The sequence below is a fragment of the Parasteatoda tepidariorum genome, chromosome 9 (genome assembly GCF_982258835.1).
Source record: "Parasteatoda tepidariorum strain Cologne lab strain chromosome 9, Ptep-v5.0, whole genome shotgun sequence".
Taxonomy (NCBI): domain Eukaryota; kingdom Metazoa; phylum Arthropoda; class Arachnida; order Araneae; family Theridiidae; genus Parasteatoda; species Parasteatoda tepidariorum.
This window is the reverse complement of record NC_141763.1, coordinates 79,107,211-79,123,102: the sequence shown is the minus strand read 5'-3', so window position 1 is coordinate 79,123,102 and position 15,892 is coordinate 79,107,211.

Here is a 15,892-nt window from a genome sequence, read left to right as displayed (position 1 = left end):
GTTTTACAGCTTACGAAAAAAAAAAAAATCAGGGAAAGTGTCCTTCAGAATGCAAGCTAACAAAAGAATAAAAATAAAATTATCAATTTTTATTTTTTATTTACTTTAGGTAATTAAAATATACCAATATGTCATTAAATAGAATTTTTTTTTTATGAAATAGAATTTGTCATGAAATAGAATTTTTTTTTTACAAATTCGTGTTCTTTATTTCAGAATACTGAAATATAGAATTCAGAAAATCAATTTTAAATTTAATTTCTGATAAAAATATTAACACAGCACTATCTTAAACTTTGTCCCCAGTGTTTCGCGTCATTCCCTCACAACAATGTTTTTATCACCTGCAATCTTCTTAGAATAAAAATATTTTAATAAAAACTTCAGAAGTTAACAACTGGCATCATAGAACAAAATTGCAGTATGTTTCCATCTTCAACTTAAAGAAGCTTTGCTGTGGAATAAATTTGAATGAATCAAACCAGGTAAAATTTTTTACATTTGTCATTCCCTCATGTCATTTTTTAGAGTAAAATAAAATACAACTTCATCGAGAAAGTGGATAATTATATGTTGCTTTCTTGTATGAATATAATTGTATGTGATTGACTTCAGAAATTAATTAGGCCTAACTGTTATTTTTAAATTTTATCGAATTCGTCATTCCCTCACTAGTGTATAAAGTGAGGGAATGACGATGAAGTGAGGGAATGATTCAAGATGAGTATATTATCAAATTTTTTTTTTGTTCAATCGTGCCAGCCAATTTTATTTCCCAAGCCTGTAACAACTATTAAATATATAAGACTAAATTATAATAAATATTAGGTATACTTAGTATGTTATCATTTTCAAACTTTAGGTAGATGTAACTTAGATAAAAACATGTATTAAAATAAAATATCATTCCCTCACTATTAGTGTCATTCCCTCACTTTTTTTATTAGTGAAAATAATTAATTTACTCATTAATTAATTTGAAAAATAAATTAAAAAATTAATAAATTAATTTTTTAAATTAATTAATTAATTTATTAAATTAATTAATTAATTTATTAAATTAATTAATTAATTTATTTAATTAATTAATTAATTTAATTAATTAATTTATTATTATTTATTATAAATTAATTATTTAAAAAATTAATTAATTAAAATATTAAGCATAATTTAGAGGATATATACTTTCCTTATAATGCCATTACATATTTCTATTAATATAAAAAGTTTCAGAGCTTTTTATTCACTTTACTGAAAAATAACAGTTTTCGTGAGAATGACCTATATATATATATATATATATATATATATATATATATATATATATACTGTCCTTTGCCAGATCATTAGACGCGCTAAAAGATTCTCTGTAAAATCTTAATTATCCGGTGATACTATACAGCTTTATTGTTTCTACACGACTGAAACCAGTTTGTACTTTCTTACGTTTGTGTATCAATTGGTTGAATTAGGCGATAATAATTTAAATTACACGATTGGATAAATTAGACCACATATTATATAATTATAGAATATTTATTATATCAGGTATTATATAATTACATTGTAATAATTAGATCAAATTATTAGTGGGACTGTAGTTTCTTCTCGATTACATCTTTTGCACTTGTTTACTTGCAATACTTTAGCATTTCAACATTTATGTAATGGGAGATTTTTTACATACTTTCTATTTATTTTTAACGTATTGCATTACAATGTAAACCGATTGATAAACGAAAGTAAGCAAGTGCAAACCGGTTTCAGCCTCGTAAAAACAATAAAGCTGTATATTATTACCTGACAATTAAGATTTTACATAGAATCTTATAGTGTGTCTAATAATTTGACCAGGGACTGTGCGTATATATGTAACATAAAAAGCTTCTATTAATCTTTTTATGTTAGTTTCTTCACTATGAAACGACTCCTAATTTATTAATAATTTATTATTCAAATCGAAATGCTTTCTCACACACATCCTGTTTTTCAATCTGTTTTTGGAATCAGATTCTTTTAGTCATGATTAGAAAGGATAATATCTTCCACGAGCAATATCAGTTCAGCATTCAGATATCAATGTCAATTCAGCATCAATTTCATCATTCAGCTAATTGTATTTCTAATTTCGAATTATATTTTGAAGAAGCATAATTATTTATAATTATCCTGCGCCCGTTTCAACAGCTCTTATAATCCTGCTCGGCTTGTAAAATGATACAGTCGGACCGAGCAGGAAAACAGACACAGGATTTTAATGAAAGCAAAAGAATTTTATTACGTCAGTCTTTGCTGAGAGGAGGCGAGCGAAAAGTGTGCAGTTTACTTCATCGACGATCAGTCTTTCTGGTAGGGAAAATCTTGCAAAAAATCCGAATATGTCTCTACTTAGGGAAATCTTAGAAATTACTATTGGTTTATGAACTAGGGTCGAGTGATTCTCACGAAGATTCAGGGGGGAAATGTCTTTATTTAAATTTATGCATACTTGTTCCAAAAATAGATTTAAGAACAGGATGTGACTTTTAAAAGTGTGAGAAAGCATTTCGATTCGAATAATAAATTAGTAATTAATTAGGAGTTGTTTTATAGCGAAGAAACTAACATTAAAAGATTAATAGAAGCTTTTTATGTTACATATATATATAAATTCAGAGTAGGTCCTTTAGTTCAATAATGAGAGAACACTTGGCTGCTTCCTAATACTCTGATAAAAATTACCGCCAAACTTCGAAAGAGTTCCTATTTTCTTGAAATGGCTACAATTTGGAAAGTTAGATAGGGTAATGTAGTTTGGAAATGGAGTGAATGTATCGGTAAGATACGTAATGGCTCAGCTTCAAATGAGGTTTCAAATTGAACCTGCAAAGTGAAAATTGATTTCAGATACGAAGTTCTTTTTGTAATTCCACTAGGCAAAACTTTGTTAAATTATTCAGTTTTAATTTAAGAGTACTCAAACGAAAACTCAATTTAAAACATGATAAAAAGTATAGTTTCAAGCGTTTCTTAAAAGTTTTAAGTTAAAGTTTTTTTTACGTCTTTAAAAATTGTATTTTTTGATTAAAATATCAAAATTTTGGTTTATAAGTTAGTTAAATTTTGCAATGACAAATATATTGTCAATGTTAATTTGTCAAATACATATAATTGGGAAAAATTCTACAAATATTTTGAAAAATATTCGTCATTCAAAAAGTATATTTTTTATTTGTTTCATTAAACGAAAGTTTTAATTGAAAAAGAAAAAATTAATGCATTTTTAATCGATTACGCAGGGGAACAACTTTTTTGTTGCATTTATACCTGATCTTCGGGTGTGAGGATTTCAAATCTGAAACTAATTTTGCTTCTAAAATAGCAAAATTTTTAAATTTAGTCTTTTTTTTTTGTCAATGTCTGCATATATTTTAAATGTCTTTCTTATTTTTTTATTTCCTATGAGCTGCACAATCAGTCTTCCTGATGAGCAGACCTAGTGTGTTCTCCAGAAATGGTATCCACTCTTTCAGGACCACCACAATGGGTGAGATACCGTTGGCCATGTTAATTTGGACGTCCAGTTTCTGCAACACTAGATGGCAGCACCGAGACTCTATTTGGATGCTAAAGTGCACTAGGAATTTAATTTTGCCGAAAATGCCAAGAGCCAATAAGGCACTCCAGGGATCTTTTACATGCCGCATAATCATACGACATGGCCGCTGAGGATTTTCTACATCCCGGGAATTGAACCCGCAGACTTGGGCACAGAAGGTCGACGACGGACCAACTGCGCCACCCAGCCACTATATTTTAAATGTACAAGTTTAAAAACATTACATATGGCAGGGGGTCGCATAAATATTGCCATAAGCCTCTGGGTGAGTTAGGGTACATCATCAAGATTAAAACTATATAGGAACACAATCCCTGAAATGCGGCTAGGTACGCTTTCCTATTATTGCCAGTTCAGAAGCACACGAAGAAGCAGCTCATAATAGAAAAGAGTAAGTATATCAGATGGTAAGTATATCGATATATCCGGCATGGGTTACTGTGCATTTTTAATCCTGACGACGTGGTCTAACTCCCCTAGGAGTTTGTTGCAACATTTATGCGACTTCCTGCTATATATAAAATTTTTAAGCTTGTATATTTAAACAAAAAATAGACAAAAAATACCATTACGAGGGAAGCCGATTGCTAATTTGAAATCAGTGACGTGAAACGATCCAAGATCCGTTAAAAAAAATCTCAAAACATTTGTTTCCCAAAGTCACTTATTAAATACTTTTGTAATTGTAGTTTTTATTTATTTATTTGGCAACAATGAACAAGCTACTGGAAAAAATATTTTGAGTAAAATATTAGGATTGGCGAATCATTTTCATAGTTAATATATTAAATGTACAGTGCGTCATAAAAAAGAGAGAAAAGAATATCCCTGAATAACTTTCGATCTTCGGGTCGTCACGTTCTAGGACTCAATCTTAATGGCTCCTGGGGGTGACTTCAAATACGCTAATTAATAAGTGCAAACGTTATTTTAAGTTACGAAATCAGACACAGAAGTGTACTTTCTCTGAATAAGCATACGTGTTTTTTCCCCCGACAGATTCAGATTTCTGACACCCAAAATATGGTCCCAATAATTTGGTCAGGAGAGAGCCTGCCCCAAAGTTAGGACCTCTAAATATTAATTTAACCCTTTTACGTATTAAGTTATATCTTGAAACACAATTATAAAATTCGTTTATCCAACGATAGTATCATACAAAAAATAACTTTTAGTAAATATTTATTATTTTTCATATTTAATTTAAGAATGGAAGAGAAACTTTTGAGTGGTAAGGTACATAATTTTTTGCGTAATCTTAAAGAATGTAATTTAATACAGCAAAATACAAAACTTGAACAAAATGGGTCGAATAGTTCCTGATAAATAGAATCTGAAAAAAGGCAGATATTTAATATTAATTAGCATATTTGAGGTTACCTCCTCAAACCATTAAAAATGGGTGCTAGAACTTGAAGATCCGATCATTAGAACAGAAGTTATTCAAAGTGAATCATTTTTTTACCACTGTACATTTTACTTACACAAAACATATGATATTACAAAATTTAAAAGTTACATTTAAAGTTTTTTCTTAAAGAGTGTCCAATTATATACTTATATATTTTAATATTAGACAATGCTAAAAATATATACTACAGTAAAATATAAGACGTTTTTGCTTTAATATAATAAAATATGCTTGCATGAAGGAATTGGCTCGAATAGAAAAGCCTGTATGAAATATTGCAGTATTTTATTTATAGTTGAAGTTTTATCACTCTCTTTATAAACAACTATATGGAGTGTCTTATTCAGCTGTTATAATATATGTTACACACATTTATTGTTCCATTTTATAAAGAAAAGTAGTTGTTTTAAATGAAATATCTACATCCTCGGAAAAAGTTATTTTCAAATAATCGTTTTTTTTTCGTCTGAAAATAACACCTTTTACGCTATTTTTCATTTCATGTTTATTTTTTTTAATTTTTTTTTTATTTTATTTTATTTTTTTAAACGGAAGCATTTTTTTGTAGGAGGTGCTTTTATTCAGTATTTTCCTTTATTAAATTTAAATTCATTTTTATTAACTATTTTATAGTAATTATTAATTATTTTATTGATGCAAGTAATATGTATCAGGAAAAATTATCGTGTATCACTCGTTGAATGAAACGATTTTTCCAGCATCTCTCAACAGTTTCTTTTAAAAACAATTATCCATTTTGGTAATTTTATAACACGTACAAAAAAGGTGTATCTAAATTTAACTGTGTACCCATATCTGAATTTAAATCTTTTTTCTATAATTTATCTTAATATTTTAAAGTTGAAAATCTGTCATCAATTTTCAGGGTTTCTGCAAAATTTGTTTCAGGTAAAAATCGCAATATTTTAGATTCTATTCTTTTCAAATAAAATGCAAAAAATCAAAATTTTCTCAAAATGTGAAGAAAAAAAAAATTTCTTGCAATGTAAACAAATATTTTTTTGTATTTAACAAGTAATAAAAACTCAAAATTATGTTGAAGACTTATCTATTTCTGAAAAGTCTCTTATAAAAGTATTTTTAAAGCATTGCTATCAATTAAAATGTTGTAAGTAAGGCAAACAAAACTAATTTAAAAGTTATTGGATAATTCAATTTAAATTTACCGCTTGATTAAAAAGAAGTTTTTTGTTACTGAATCAGAGTAAGTGTTTTCTCAAGTTATTCCAATTATTTTTAGAAAGATAATTTTTAATTCAATTTATATCTCTCTCATAAACTTATGTTTTGAGAAAGTATTAAAATAATCCCCTTTTTTCAGAAAATAAAACTAAAAAATGAATCCCTGACTAAATTTAATTAAATAAAATAATGTAAATGGCTTAAGGTAATAAAAATATTGAAATTCTTCTTATTTTTGAGAGTACATAGGATAAAACTGGAATCGAGAGTATTTCGAATATGCAATTCAATTATTTAAAACAAGGGCAGCAGAATTACATTTCTTGTCATAAACCAACTATTCAGCTCTAGTTTTCTAACAGTGAAAATCTCATTGTTTGAATATCATTAAAATTTATACAGGAATTCTTCAATGAAATTATTTATAAAGTAAAAAGAAAGGATACGCATAGTGAGAAAACAAAATACAAGGTAAAAATAACTTTATATCTTATGAATTTACAAATAAACATAATTTCATTGCCAATGCAGAAAATACTTATACACTTTATTATGCTGAATATGCATACTAAATAATAAAATAAATTATATATGAATATTTATTCTCGTTGAGTTGAGAATATTCTAAAGATTTATTCTTGGAATTCAGCAATGAGATTTTTTTGATAAAAAAAATTTGAAACATATGTTTTTTAAAATTATATTATTCAAAACAAGAAAGCAGGAAATAATTTTGAATTAGTGTGTAAAAAAACTAAGAATAAAGACCATTACAATTTTAAGAAGTCAAGAAGCAACATTCAGTGATCTAATGTATAAGATAAAGCGTCTCTAGGCACTATAACATTTGCACCTAAGGTCATTATTTTTCCCTTTTTTTTAAAGAAAATAATAAAAAAATTCTATAGAACATGATATAATTTGTTCATACTAATTCCTATTAGTAGATAACACCGATCAACAGTGGTTTTAGTGCCAAGGTTTTTTGAGGTGATTTCATGCAAATTTGATGCCCTGAATTCAATTATAGCATTAGTTTTTGCCTAGCAGCTCGAGTTTTTAAGATATAGCATTTTAGTGAACTAGACGTTACACTATTTTAAATGAAGACCATGGATTAAACAAACAAACTATACACAGAATTTTTATTCTATTATACAAATATTATTATATACAAAGAAATAGAAAAGTCGTCAATTAAGCCAATTACTCACTAAACACATCGTAAAGTTCTTTTCTGTGACATTCTTGAATGTATTTTGGCACAATCTCGCTTTAAAGACCAGCAGTAATCTGCCATCATATGGGTATCCCATCTCCCTTGGTAGCTGTTATCCATAATTTTAATATCCTGGTGAAATCTTTCATCTTATTCCTCACTAGTGTCTCCTAAATTATCAGGAAAATGGTCTAAGTGGTTGCATAAATAGTGCACCTTAATGCTCATGTTACACCCAAGGGATCTGAAACTATTAAGCATCTCGTTCACTAGTTCAGCACAGTTTTCAGCTTTGCGTTTCTCCCAGAAAATTTCTTATATCTGCAACAAATGAAGTCCAGGCTTTTCTCTCAATCATTTATCGAATTTACGAAGGCAGGGTCTTATTTGTTTATAATCAAATATTCCTGCTTTAATTTTTTCCGTACTCAACTGAGGCATTTTCTCTTCTATATATGCAAAGCATGATCCATTCTTATCAAGAGCCTTTACAAACTGCTTCATAAGACCCAGCTTAATATGCAGTGGAAGAAAAATGATTTTCTCTCGTGCAACTAAGGGGTTATTAATGATATTCTTTTTCCCAATGTCCATGTTTTCGCTTTTAGGCCACTCTTTTCTGACCCATATTTTGTCTCTGCTATCCCAGAGGCACAGGAAGCAAGGATATTTGGTGTAGCCAATTTGCTGTCCAAGGAGAAAGTTTACCATTTTTAAGTCTGCACAAATCACCTATTGGTGTTCATAATACTTTATGTTCTTCAAAACCAAACCTATGATATCGTAATCTTCTTTCATTGTCGCTGAGTGAGCAAATTAGAGCGAATGGTATTGAACCATATTTGTTCCCAATATGTAGAACACATTTCAAACTTCGCTTATAACTGTCAATAAATAGGCACTAATCATCCGGAAAATCTTCTGAAAGACTCATTTTTCCCAGGAGACCTCTAATATTGTGACAAAATGAAAGACATTCTTCTTGAGAGAAAAAGGATAGCGTATCTTTTTCTCTTGCACGATAAAATGTAATTTTGGTTTCTGGTTCAAGAGTAAATTTTTATCCTTCAACCTAGAAGCCAGTGCTTCGGAAGCTTCTTTCGACAAGTTCAGATCTCTGATGAAGTCATTTGGCTCATCTTGGTTGAAACTTTGAGGAGTTGATGATATCTCTTCATACTCACTGGCACCTTCAGTTGTATCAGAAGGCTGATCAGAGGGACAATACTCGTCCTCGCAGAGCTCTGGTAGCTGGTAAAATGCTGCAATTGACATTTATGAGTGAGAAACCGGGTGCCTTGCAGATACTAAGTCAGGAGAAGTCCACTTGTTACATTTCTTTCGATTGGGTGATTTCTCTCCAAATCATTGGTACGCAGAATTTTAGACTTTTCCTTTTCCTGGTAGTCCACTGTCGTAAATGCTCTGTAGAAGTTTTACAGACCCGATGTGGTGCCCAGGTTTATCCTGATCACCAAGCCTAACACCAAAATATCCAAGATAAGCTCTCTTTACAATGTCACTAACAGCTTTTCGGTTTTTCTGGAAACGTGTATTCACAAGCGTAGCAAAATACATCAGGATGATGTACACAGCTTCTTCTACTTGAACTCGTTTTATTTCTATTTAACAACACAAAAAAACAAGATACGTTATAGGTTAACTTTATAACAACTCTTTACTAAACAGAAACTTCAAGCGACGCCAACATCGATCTCTCTGCACGATGCGAACTCACACACTAATCTCAACTGCAGCTGAGATTTTGAAGGTAACTTCAGATACAGGATTAGTTTTGTATTTTTCTGGAACTAGATGAACGGCAGACGGTTAATAAGAAAGTTAAATCCTACATATTAATAATCTGCCGTCCAATTACACTCTATAACAAAAAATTCGACGCACCAAGAAGGAGTTGTCCGATTGAAACGAAAATTGGTGTATAGGAAGACAATGTTCAGAATAGTAAATGATTAAAATTTCAGAATAATTGAATAATTTATTTCAGAGTTACAGTAACAAGTTCAATAAGGTGTTGATCAGCCTCTAGCCTGGATACAAGCTGTCACACGGCATGGCATAGACAGACAAAGCTCCCGGATGGTCTCTTGCGGTATTTCCTGCCAAATTCGATTCAATTGTCGAACGAGGCGATCAACATTCCGCTATCGCCTTCCCTTCATATCCCAGACATGCTCAGACATGGGAGAGAGATCTGGTGATCTGGCAGGTCAAGGAAGAGTTTGACAAGCTTGCAGACAGTTCATAGAAACACGTGCCGTAAGTGGTCTGGCATTGTTCTGCTGAAAAACTAGCCCAGGGCGCTGCAAAAAGAACGGTAGCAAAACAGGTCTTAGGATGTCGTCGACGTACCGCTGTGCAGTAAGTGTACCTCCAATGACGACCAAAAAGGTCTGGCTGTCAACGAAATGGCATCCCAGATCATAATGCCTTGTTGAGGGCCGGTGTGGCGTGCAATAGTGAAGGCAGGATCCCCCCTCTGCCCTGTGCGTCTCCAAACACGTCTTCAATGATCGTCATGACACAGTTGGAAGCGGGATTCGTCGCTAAAGACTATACGTCCCCAGTCGGCATCATTCCAGCCTGATCGAGCGTCGATTTTGCGCGTCTTATTGCGTTCTTGGTGCGTCGATATTTTTGTTATAGAGTGTAGTTATATTTGCCATAGCGTTAGTCTTCTTTTAATAACAAGTGGATTAAAGTAATAGAATTATTATTTATGAAATAATAATATTATTATTTCATAAATATTATTTTAATTCAATTGTTATAAAAGTGAGTCTGACAATGTATAAAATATACCAGAACCAATCCTTGTATAAATTTTATGGCACTCATGCTTGAAAGAATTAAATGTTTCCCACAATGCAACTAGGGCCAATATATATTTATTCGAAAAATAAAAAAAACTCTATAGAAGAACATGATATAATACGTTGATAATAATTCATATCAATAGGTAACATTTCCCACAATGCAGCTAAGAAGGTCAATATATTTTTCTTTTTTTAAAAAAAAAAATAAGCAAATTCTGTTCGATCAGGATATAATTCGTTCATATTAATTCGTAATAGCTAATGTTTCTCACAATGCCTCTAAGGGCAATATATTTTACATTTTTTACAAAAGAAAAAAAAATAGTATACTACAGAATATGATATAATTAGTTCATAACAATTCATATTAATAGGTAACGTTTTCAGCAATACCTCTAGGGCCAATATATTTTTTTTCTTTTAAAAAAAATGGAAGAAATTCTATAAAATATGATTAAATCGTTCATAATAATTCATATTAATAGGTAACGTTTCCCACAATGCAACTAGGGACAACGTATTTTTCTTTTTCTTAAACAAAAAAAAAAAGAAATTCGATAGAACAGGATATAATTCGTTCATAATAATTCCTATTAATTGTTAACCGTTTCCAAAAAAGCTTTTTTTTAAAAAAGAAAATAAGGAAGGAAGCTGAAATTGATCTAAAAAATGTTGTCTATTCAATTCCTCCTCGCTTTAGTTATGAAAGAAAAGTATGAAAAGCGAGTACTTTAAAACAAAATTTTCAAGTATTTTAAAAATTTTACTTGATACGAAAAGTTATTTCAAATTTTGTTTTGAAAATTTTGTTCAAGAAATACACGAAAAATTCAATGTTTGAAACTAAATGGTAGTTAAGTAATGTAATTTCATACTTTTCTTTATTACATCAAATATTAGTTCATGTGTTAAAATTAATAATATAGCATGGTTTTATTCTCATAGGGTTTGGCAATAAATTCGATAAATTTTAAAACTAACTACTAGAAAATAAATTCGAAAAGCGTAGCAGCAAGTCTACGTTCTATTCAGAGCTCCAACATCTGGCGTTAGAAATACACGTTTTCTCGTTGCGTCATGCACTGTTAAAAACTCCGGATCAAATTACGATAAAAAGTACCGGCACCCTGAGTACCCCGGTACTTCTTACCAGAATTTGATCCCAATCGCACTTGCTAAAGTAGATTACACGATACTACACTGTAAAAAATTCCGTATCGAATTTCGGTAAAATGTACTGGCACTCAGGGTGCCAGTACGTTTTTGCGGAAAATCCATCCTTACCTTAACATAATACGGATTGATCATGTAAAAGATCTGATTCCCAATCAGGGCTCGAAGAACCGCCCGTCCTCGGCGGTCAAAAATTATCCGCGGACAACGAATTTCTCGAATCCAACGTCCGTGCGGACGGCAATTTTCCCGTTAATGTTCGTGATACATTTTCAATTTTTGTTATCTTACAAGAGTCTAGCTCCTCACTTCTAAAAAGATCTTATTTTATTACTGTATAATATAATTCTACTATTCGTACTCCTAGTAACTACTAATTCATTGTGCAATTTATATAAATGTTTGTGATAAATAAGAGAAAACTATATTTTTATTTATTTAGAAGCTACGGGTTAGTTTCAAAGGAGGACGGGTACATTGTTGTACAAGCCGTCCTTGTGGAAGGGTAAAATTTCTGAGTTTTTTCGAGCCCTGTTCCCAATTATCATTGATTTACTCCGATTAAATAGATATTACTGTTAAAAAAAACGATATAATTTTTTTTCAAAAGGCAAGCACTGAACTTTATTCGTTTCGCCTTAGAAGATGCCAGAGTTGTTACTCATTTCGCGTTACCCAGTGGGCACCTGTGAGCCAAAATCGCGGAGGCGAGTAACATTGCCCACGCCGCACTGCCACAAACCCGTTCATAGGGTGGGCCACATTCACTCATCACACACAACAGAGGACAACACAAGAGAGAGAAACATCCATTAGGCAGCGGGTTCGAATCCCGCGGCCATTTTCTTCGCAGTCAGACACGTTAACCACTCGGTCACCAGGCCGGATATAATATTTAATAGTAAAAATGGATTTTAAGGTTAAAGGATTTTATGGTAAAATTGATTTTATGGTTAAATGGATTTGACGACAGATGCACTCGAATTGCCAGTACTTTGAACCTTAACTCTGGATGTGCGCCATTAGAGCGTATCTGTAATGGCAATTTTTTTCTTTCTGTTATATGCAGCTTAAAATGCGTTATGATAAGCCACAGTCTTACGAGCATTAACTTTTATAAATGGAACCAAATACGAAAAAACAATTTATAGATAAAGTTACTTATTTGTGTTTAAAGTATTTTGATCATATTAAAAAAATATCAGAAATATTAAATATGATTTTAAGAAATTCGAATCCCCGAGACTATTTTCAAAATTCTGTTTAAAATCACATAGTCATTTCAAATAGGTAATTGTGAAGGTTATTATAGTCAAGAATTTATAAATTTCTCAAATTATTTTGTAGATATCTCAACAGATATTTTTCAGTATCATTAATAAAAGTATTTGCTGATAAAAGGGAAAAAAAGTACATAAAATAAATTAAAAAAAAAGAAACACATGAAATGAATATTAAAATATTAGTAGATTGAAAGATAAAACAAAATACTTAAAATAAAAAATAGAAATATTCGTGGATTAAAAGAAGAAAAAAAAGAAAATGAAAAAATATGTACAAATAGTAATGTTAGGAGATTATAAAAATGTAAGAAAAAGCATTATAGATACAGTGAACGAAAGATACATGGGTTTTTCCATTGCGTAACTGGCTGCAACTACATTGTAAAAACTTCTTCATCAAATTGTGGTATCAAGTACTGCTACCACCTAAATGCAGCATCCATAAAATCCACTTACACCGTAAAATTTTATACAGCAATTTTTACAGTTTTTTTTCTCCATTTAATTACAGTGATTCAATAGTTTTATATTAAATGCAATAAAATTTACTGTATATCAGATTTTTGTACCATAAAAGTTTATCATATAAAATGAATTTTACGGCAAAAATTACCAGGATTCAGGGTTTCCTGTATACTTTTTCACGTAATTTAACTAAGAATTTTTTACGGTGTGTGTGCAAATATCTATCTATTGAGGCCCTATTTCCGAGATGCCGGTATCCCCATAATTTAAAAGCTAATAATTCATCGAAATAAATACAAGTTCATACAGAAGAAAAACCTTTTTGTCCCTGGTTTCTTATTTTAAAATATAATTTGTACACTGTAAAAAATTTCAGATGAAATTACCATATAAAATGCCAGCACTTTGGACGATTCGCCCGTAAAATCTATTATATTGTGATATCCATTTTTTTACCGTCAAATATAATGCAGTAATTTTTACTGTAATACTTGTTTAATTAGAGTGGTTCTGTGGTTTTACGGAAATTATTATTGTAAAAATCAGGATATATCAGATTTTTTTTTCTCAATATGTTCCAGTTGGAATGGAGCTTACGGTAAAAAGTACCAGCAACCTAAGTGCCGATATTTTTTACCGTAATTTGATCTAGAATGTTTTACAGAAAACTACTTTTTAGTTTATTTAATGTTTAAGCTGTTAAAAATGCCCTTAACATGCAAAAAACGATTATTAGACCGAAAGTTATTAGAGTTTTAGCGCACTGCACAGATATTAATAAATTAATAAAATATGATAATAAAAAAGACAAAAAACGTTCATAGTTTAAGGAAACTCTTCAAAATAACCTAATAGAAAATTATTATTTGATTTCAAGTTTTAAATAATGCAACCTTTGCGTGAACTAAATTTATGTATAGCGGCATGTCTTTTATTCTATGACATTTGATCTAAAACATTCATAAATCAGAATTTGCAAAGGAATCGGTTCACAGATATTTCCATCAATTTTAGTCAAATTACAGTTTGAATCCAAAGGTATGCTGTGATTATTTTAAACTATGGGTGTACTCTCATCCATCATTCATCAGAAATTCGCGCGTCGATGATTTTGACAAGAGGTACAGAATTTATTTAAACACTTCCTACTAACGTTTCCTAAACATATCGCATGTTAATTTTTTGTTAACTTTAATCCTGGTATAAATATTTCCTGACATAATTTTATGCAAATAAGTTTTGAAAATAGGATTTTAATTAAATGCATCAGTAATGAGTAATATGTTTGAAAGTCAATGATTTTGACAAAAGGAATCGAAACTGCTTATATGCTTATACCAATTATTTCGAAACTCTTGTCCTTTCTTTTTTTAACATTGAATTAAACTTTATAGCTTAAGAAACTTTTAAATGCTTACTTTAGCTAACTTTAAACTAAATTGCTAACTTTAAACTAAACTAAATTACTAAGCTAATCATCTGATATTAGTTTTATGTGCAATCCCTATCAAAATTATTAGATTCACTATAAGAGTCTATGAAAATCTTAATTATCAGGCGATACTAAATAGCTTTATTGTTTTTACACGAATGAAAACGGTATGCCATTGTTTACATTTGTGTATCAATTGGTTAAATTAGGCGATTAATAATATAAATTCGATGATTGGATAAATTAGACGATATATAAGTACGGAATATTTATTATATTCGTATATTATAATAATTAGATCAAATTATTAGACGCACTGTAGTGTTTTAATAACTACATGCTTTGCACGAGTTTATATGCATTACTTTTATATTTAAACATTCATATAATGGGTTTTTATTCAGGAGATTTCTTATGTACTTTCGATATGTATTTATTTTTAACGTATTGCATTACAGTGTTAACGAATTGATACACGAACGTAAACAAATGCAAACCGGTTTCAGTCGCGTAAAGACAATAAAGCTGCATAGTAATTAAGAATCTGTGGTAATTAAGAATTTAAATGCAATCTTATTGTGCAGTTAATAATTTGACCAGGGGCTGAAATTAAATTTAGAAACTAGGGCATTAATGCAATCCATGTATACTTGCAATCCATGTATACTTGCAATCCATGTATACATGCAATATATGTATGTACATTATATTAGCAGTCTCATCACATAAGATTTCTCATAAAATTAGTAAATGTCAGTTTTTATCAAATATTATTTGTAACAGTTACTATATATATATAGGTTTTATAATAGTTGTTGTGCATTAAGGTAAGATTAAGGTAAGATCATCACATAAGATTTCTCATAAAATTAGTAAATGTCAGTTTTTATCAAATATTATTTGTAACAGTTACTATATATATATAGGTTTTATAATAGTTGTTGTGCATTAAGGTAAGATTATATAATTCTTGTATAATATTATTATGGCACGAAAACTATTTTTATTTATGAATAACATTCAAATTCGAAAACGTAGCAATAACAGAGAATTACTATTTCCGTTCTTAAAACAGTATTTTTTTTTGTACGACTTAGAATAATAGAAAAGTTTTGTCATTATATATTACATGGTCAAAATATACTGCTTTTCATAGAATATAATCACGAGAAGAATTTTAAAAGAAATATACATTATAAATTAATATATTGCATTATTTTTCATTAAAAGTTCTCGACGGACACAATTCTATTTCTACAGATAATTCAATT